This window comes from Electrophorus electricus, chromosome 20 (assembly GCF_013358815.1).
Source record: "Electrophorus electricus isolate fEleEle1 chromosome 20, fEleEle1.pri, whole genome shotgun sequence".
In the NCBI taxonomy this organism is placed as follows: domain Eukaryota; kingdom Metazoa; phylum Chordata; class Actinopteri; order Gymnotiformes; family Gymnotidae; genus Electrophorus; species Electrophorus electricus.
The window spans coordinates 5,984,678-5,992,779 of record NC_049554.1 but is presented as its reverse complement, the minus strand read 5'-3'; the positions used below and the strand labels follow the sequence as shown (position 1 = coordinate 5,992,779).

Genomic DNA, 8,102 nt, shown 5'->3' with positions numbered 1-8,102 from the left:
TCTTATAGTTAAATGCTTACCACAAAACTCTTCACATATTATAGTTTTACTGAATATCACCTAGGAGACCCCTGAATGTTTTACAGAACTCTGGCATTATTTTCTTATTTAGTTAGCAATAAATTAATGTTTTACATGTTAACTGAAGTATTGACGTGACTGTGTTTCTGTGTGTGCACATGATAGTGCATGCGTGTGTGAGGGTGCACACGTACTAAATGTTCTGTATTCACTACAGTTTTTTAGTAAAACATCCATTTGTTGTGTTGGGGGAGATATAGGGTACAGTTTCAACCACTCATACTACATCAGACTTTATCCACTTACTGTTCAGCTTATTATGAATAAACTCCTCGAACTCTGTGTAGGTCAAACGTATTATTTTATTCAGATTTCCAAATAGTAACGTCTTATTTTATTACAGCGGTTATAAACGGTTAAGGATGAAAAAGACCGAGGAAACAGTAAATAACATGTGCTACACAATGTGACAAGTCTACAGTTTATTATGTCAGGTCTAGTCTTATAAAGATGCAATCAGTCACCATATTAGTGAAATAAACTTCGGGATGTACAGAAGCTTATATGTTAGCTAGGATAACAAGCTGGCTCATTCGCTATCTGTCCATCTTAAAAGTGCCAAAGTCTTGAAGTAAATATCACTAGTGATTTATTCTACACATGTGGAATTAGCAGAGCGCTACAATAATAACATTTCATCGCAGTAGTAAAGCGATAAACACTTATCTTCTGTAGCCGACAAGCTCGCAAAATACACCAAGCCCGTTGTCATAGCAACCAGCACTTAGCTTGCTCAAACTAGCCTAGCTAAGCTAGCCTTAATGGGCGAACAAAGACTCATTTCTACGTCAGACGCACATAATACAAATACATATTAGCGACAAAACTGTTCGATTAAATGCGTGTATTACCATGCTATTCATTAATCTTCCTGAATGTGCACAACTGTAGACCAGGGGTTCTTTAACGTAACCCTCTTCGCCATTAGCTTACCTAGCTAATAAAGCTAAGATAGTTAGCCAGCCTAGCTAACTAGCTGATATGTTTCAATGTGGAGACGGAGTAAGTGTCTCTAATCATTTGAGTTTGTTTTCATTCGGTACGTACACCCAAAGGGTGTCATACAGGGTCATACAGTTATTGAATAAATCAGCAGAAGCTGTTATTAAGATAATTTTCTGCGTCCTTTCGAGGTCTTACCTTGATAGTGCTGAAGCTTAGCAGTGATAACCTACATACAATGATTCGCATTAAAGAAATTAAATACAAAAAACCATCTTTCTGCGGTCAACTGAGAAGTCCATGTTTTTGTGAAATTAATTCTATGAGAATAATGTAATACTACTTGCTTTGGAAAAAGCAAACACTTCATGCCAAACTTAAAAGTGTGCAGGGCACAGTAATCTGCTGTAGAAGACACGTACATGTATTTTCACAGTACACAGGATGTTTGTCTGTTCAGTACATATACATCATAAAATCAAACACAATGGGTCGTGTGTTGTTTGCTATTTGTTTATTTTTAAAGAACTGTACGGGCGTTTTCAGAATCTTCATGGAGTGGTGTCCGTTTTAAAATCGATTTTCCTCCGTTGTTCCAGGCGACCAGGGTGCGGTTCTGCTTACAAATCACTGCACCAGGTAGGTACCAGTCAAAATACGGGGCCAGTCATTGCTCATCCTCCACCGCTCTTGTTCAGTCGGCAGAGGGTGGATTTTCGTCCTGCTCTGTCTCTGTCCCATTGTCAAATGCGTTAACATTTGCTGAACTTGAATCTTATTAGTTCTGATGTCAGCAAGGGTAACATTCCAGAACTGTTGTCAGTGTAGATCATTTGAATAAACGACTGTCCTGTTTGTCTGCTACGAGCTGCCATAGCTGCAGGTGTTTGGTGACTAGACCAGTCAGCATTCAGGAGTTTGCCTATGTTCAGTTAGAACGGGCATCAGTAAGACAAGACTCGCTGTACTCACTCATTATCTCAGTTCATTAAATTGAGTCAGCGGTTTATATTGAGTCGTCATTTGGTACGACGACTCTACAGTCTTGAATTGATTTCTGTAGTGTAATATGGATATAAATGTTAACATTTTCTATTACAGAACACGACACCTGTTGCGTTTTATATTGGTAAATCTCTGATATGACCGCTGTAACATAAAGTTGCGGTTATAAGTACGTGAAACATTTTTGATCGACTGAAATGTAGATGTATGTACATGTAATATATTTGTGATTATGTAAATCATACGGCTATTCTTATTCTTATGGATAGCTAAATAGATTGCAATTTCGTTGTCTTCAAAGCAGAGTCTCACCGTAAAGTCGGGCAGGAGGATCTGGACTCATTTATTTCTTCGTATCTTCCGTCATCTAGCTGTCAATAGCGGGTAGTCTTGAATTGATTTCTATCGCGTAATACTTTGGATATAAATGTTTAAATTCCCCGTTGCAGAACAAAGTATAGTCAACCAGTTCTAACCTTTTCATAAAAACTTGAACTTCAAAGTAGGTGAATCTATTTACTTAAATTGAACCTATCAGCTCACCGTTTATTTACATAACACAAATGCTTTGAGTGCTTTAGATATGAGGACATCATGGTGATCTTTCTGCTCACATATCAGTCAGTCTATAATTCTGTACTATGTGTTTCTATAGCTTCCAACTTTCACGAGTTCCTTGAATCGGTGGAGAAAAGTGCAGACTAAGGTACTTTCTTATTTGTGAACTTTTATACATTTTATGTAATTTATTTATCATTTACATTTTTTTCATTTACATGCAAGTACTGTAGGAAGGGCTTTGGTGAAACGGGCCACATGGAGGAGCAAAAGAGAATCCACACAAGTGAAGAACCCCATAGCTGCCCAGTATGTCAGAATCCACATGGGTTTACAACCCTGTAGCTGCCCGGTATGTTAGAAGCAAATTGTGCAGGTGGCTAATGAGCCACATTTGTACCCATTCGTATGTTGGGAGCAAAACGGTTGAAGACTTAACCAGTATGTTAACAATCAGTTAGCAATCAGATTACTGTTGATAACAAGAAAGTAAACAATGGTTAATATGTTTCTTCACAGCTTTGTCATTGCTTGATCTATTTTTGTGTGATTTAGTGCTTGTTTGGGCAAGTGTGTTAAAGTCTTCCTTTGTTTTTGGTTTTGCTCCTTTTTGTATAGTTTTTGGTTCCTTTTTGTCTAGTGATGTCCATTATCCCTTTAAAATCTGTCCAATTAAAACAAATGTGAAGAAAATTTCATAGTGTTCAGATTTGATTACAGAAGTGACCAACAACTCCCCGCATTTGAATTTTGCATATACAGTATATTTGCAATTTTGGCCTAGTCCACTGATCCAAAATCTGACCCAGATGTATCTCTTCACTGCAAATTTGAATGATTTCTGTGCTCTGCAGATAATGATATTGTTAATTAATTATGATATTGCAAATAAACTACAATATGTAATCAAATGGATACAACCCAGTGTATAAGCCATATAACAAATATTATGCAGAGATATAAAGATTGCAGATTTACCATTTATCAATTAAACAGTTCAGAAATATCCATGTTTCAACAGTTTGAAGGTGGCCATGACACTAACAGTCTGGTGGAAATTCCACAAGATATCAAACTCCACACTCACACAAACTATTAATTGTCCCATTTGGAACAATCCGGAATTTACCATGAACAAAAATATTAAACTTTACATCTTGGATAGAAAAAGGCATTACACACCTTAAACATATTTATCATAAGACTTCTTTCATGTCACGCCCAAAACTAGCCACAAAATATGATATAGAAAGCACCCAGTTCCTACAATACCATTAGCTAAGATCACCTATGTATTCAAAAATCAATTCAGATAGTTACATCCATATCAGAATTTATAAACATTCCTAAAACAAAAAACCCTATTATCTAAGATATACAAAATAATAGTGAAATCAAATTTTGCAGTTACTCTCCCATCAAGACAATGGGAGGAAGATTTATTACAAGCCCCCGACGCTGCAGACGCTGCAGTTTGTATTAAAATTTGTAATAATAATTACCACATGACAGCAATACTAACGGACAATGCATTCAGTACAAAATAATACATAGAGTACATTATACTACACATTGGATGTTTAAAATTGGTTTCACAAGCTCAGCAATCTGTACATACTTTACTCATAACACAACTGACAATTACATTCACGCACACCTATCAAGCAATTTTGGCAATAAGTCATCACGCACATATCCCATGCTTTAAATAACCCTATCCATCCAACATCTTATTGTCTCCTAGGAGACATATTATCAACCAATATGACAACAGGAAAAATCAGGATATTATATATAACATTATTGTATTGTGGAAAAAAAATATTGCAAAAAAAATGTACTCATGAATTGGAAAACAAAAAATAATATTAGTGTCACCAAATATAAAAATCTATTGATAGACTACATATCAATGGACAAATTCTCAGAATGAATCAATAACATAAAATCCATACAGAGCCAAACCATAAACGATAAATATCCCAATCTAGTACATGTACATATACAGTCCGACATATATGCACTCGCACATAACCATACATACACACACACACACACACACACACACACACACACACACACACACACACACACACACACAATTCCCGTAATGGTGCAGATGGCCAAAACTTAAAAATATTCTATATACATTTGGCGTGTCTGTCCGTCTTATTTTTTTCCTCTCTCTCCTATTCCAGTTTCCCCCACGTTATTTATGTCTGTTCATATGTTTTATATCGCCCTTATTGTCTGACACAGTGAGAAATTATAAATAAATAATGAATAAATAATAAAGTTTTAAATGTCCTCCCATGGGAGGAAATAAATTGATATATTTATTCCTCAAGATTTCTAAGTCTGAGAGAAAAAAAAAGTCCTTTTACAAATTGCACTTCGTTGTGGACCTTGGGTAGTTTTACATTCCAGTCAATTATTTTTAAGTTATAAATAAAAATAAATAAATGATAAAGTTCTAAAAGTCCTCCAATGAAGCGGTGTAGTGGTGGTCGTCCAGAAATATCTAAAGCTTCAATATGTCGCATGTAATTTACTCTAAATAATATATTTAGATATGATTTACATATGAGTTTTATTTTTAGGCCTATTAAATGTTTACTTTAGATACATTCATTAATTAGCACAGATAATATATCTGCTCTTTATACTTGGATTTGTAACCCACATATGAAAAAAATTAACTGATGTCTTTATTTCTACATATTTCTAACTCTAAAGAAAAAAAACTTCCTTTTACAAATTGCACCTCATTGTGAAACTCTTCTAGGTTTAATTCCAGGTGAGTATTTTTAATGTCAAAGAACATATACCTTCTCCAAGGCAAACTGATTTAATCCCATTAACTATCTTTAATATGACAGATTTTTGCTGCCTAGCATTAGGCTAAAGAAAATGAATGTTGCTGCGTTTATCAAACTAAAAGTATTTATTTTGAGCCATGATCCAGCGTGACCAGCATATGGACGATTTTTGGAAAGTGGTTTAACTAGCAAATAGTTAAATATATTGAAATGTATTGTGTTGTTAAAGCCTAGTATAGTTAATAGGCCAGTACAGACACAAACCTCTGTTTAGCGATAATATTTAAAAATACATATTTTAAAAATAACTCTTACATAACAACCTTATTTTGGTTGGTTGGCTCTCACCTGGCACTGTTGAATTGCTGGTTCATTTTTCAAATTTATAATTTGTGTACTTAGATAATTTGGGTATATAATTGGTTAAATATAATTTATATCGCAACGGATCTTTTTAAGTCCCTCAAGAAGATGAATCCAAGTGCTCCAAGTTATCCGATGGCCTCGTTGTACGTGAATGACTTTCATCCAGACGTTACCGAGGCTATGCTATTCGAGAAATTCAGCCTTGCTGGTCCAATTGTCTCCATCCGGGTTTGCAGGGACACGATGACCCTCCGCTCACTTGGATATGCGTACGTGAACTTTCAGCAGCAGATGCTGAGCCTGCTTTGGACACTATGAACTTTAACGTCATCAAAGGCAGGCCTGTGTGTGTTATGTGGTCCCAGAGAGACCCCTCTCTCAGGAAGAGCAGAGTTGGCAACATCTTCCTCAAGAACCTGGACAAGTCTATTGACAGCGGCGCCCTTTACGACACATTCTCTGCTTTTGGAAACATCCTTTCCTGCAAAGTGGTGTGTGATGAGAATGGCTCTAAGGGCTACGGCTTTGTGCACTTTGAGACCGGTGAGGCTGTGGAGAGAGCCATTGAGAAACTTAATGGCATGTTGCTCAATGACTGCAAAGTCTTCATTGGCCACTTCAAGTCTTGCAAGGAGCGTGAGGCTGAGATGGGGCCAAGGCCAAGGAGTTCACCAATGTGTACATTAAGAACTTTGGAGAGAACATGGACGACAACAAGTTGAAGGAGATCTTCAGAAAGTTCGGCCCAACGCAAGTCCAAGGGCTTTGGCTTTGTGAGCTTCGAGAGGCACGAGGACACAAAAAGGGCTGTGGATGAGATGAATGGGAAGCAGCTGAATGGGAAGCAGCTGTATGTGGCTCGTGTCCAGAAGAAAGGCGAGAGGCAGACAGAACGCAGGTTTGAGCAGATGAAGCAGGATGGCACGACTCGCTACCAGGGAGTGAACCTGTACGTTAAAAATCTAGATGACAGTCTGGACGACGAGCGTCTGCGTAAAGAGTTCTCTCTATTCGGGACAATCACGAGTGCCAAGGTGATGATGGAGGGCGGCCGCTCCAAAGGGTTCGGCTTTGTGTGTTTCTCCTCGCCGGAGGAGGCCACCAAGGCAATGAAGGAGATGAACCGGTACATCGTAGGCACCAAGCCGCTGTACGTGGGCCTGGCGCAGCGCAAGGAGGAGCGGCAGGCCCACCTCACCCACCAGTACATGCAGCGCATGGCCAGGGTGAGTGCCGTGCCCAACCCAGTGCTCAACCCCTACCAGCCCGCCCCGCCCTCCGGCTACTTCATGGAAGCCGTTTCAGAGGCTCAGAACTGGGCTGCCTACTACCTGAGCAGCCAGCTGGCACAGCTCCACCCCAGCACCCCCTGGGCCACACAGAGCATCCATCCACAGCATTTCCAGATTATGCTGAGTGCCATCAGTCCAGCTGCAGGCCCGCAGGCCTTCAGCACCATCTGACCCACCACCATCTCCCAGGTCCCACACATGATGGCTTCTCAGACCATGGCATCTCAGGCTCTGGGGCTGCAGTCTCCCGAGTCTCTGCGCTCTGAGGTGAATGAGGCAGTCGCTGTGCTCCAGGCCCACTGGGTGAACAAAGCTGCTCAACACTCTGTAACCAGTGCTGCGGTTCCCGCTGTCTGATGGAAGAACAAGTAAATCTGCAAGATGGCTTCACCAAGGCAGAAAATTGAAAAAAAAAAAAACAGAAACTGAAAAAAAAATTTTTTTAAATACTTAAACTGAAACACATTGAAAATTGAAATATTTTTGCCATGACCATAGACTCCAAGTCCAAGATTTGATTATAGTAAACTTAAAATGAAAACGAAAAAAAAGGTAAAATGATTGAGACATGAACAGTTGATCATTCCTTTCGTTTTATTCCTTTTATTGTTTGATTGCTCAGATTGTCAGAGAAAAATTTTGGAATTTTCCTTTAAGTTTATGTACATCTCAATTTCCAATAGCCTTAGTAACATGCTCCAGTAAACACAGTCAGTGTAACAGCCTGAGTACTGAAGGGCGAGGGGCAGGACGCACAGGTTCCAGTGATGTGGACCAACATTTATTAACATACAAACACAACGGCACTCACACCTATTACAAACAAGGAACATGAAACGCTTAACGTTAAACAGACACGGTAAACAAGAATACATCTTACATTAACACGTTACATAAACACATCATTACGGCAAAAATAACCAACAATACTGCACACAACCACAAGAGTTTAAATACACAAAAGACTAACACAACACAGGTGTGTGTAGGTGTGGCTACGAACATAACCCTCCCACTGCACGTGGCGGGCCAAACCACG

The 8,102-nt window shown here is 38.8% G+C and overlaps 1 long non-coding RNA gene and 1 pseudogene across 1 annotated transcript; both read left to right on the top strand.

Annotated features, from left to right (window-relative positions):
• Nucleotides 1-1,622: 1,622 nt before the first annotated feature.
• Nucleotides 1,623-2,931, top strand: LOC113589946. The gene is made up of 3 exons (XR_003412051.2): nt 1,623-1,662; nt 2,684-2,734; nt 2,812-2,931. It is a non-coding gene; the product is annotated as an uncharacterized LOC113589946 (long non-coding RNA).
• Nucleotides 2,932-5,876: 2,945 nt separating this feature from the next.
• Nucleotides 5,877-7,420, top strand: LOC113589950 (annotated as a pseudogene).
• Nucleotides 7,421-8,102: the final 682 nt, after the last annotated feature.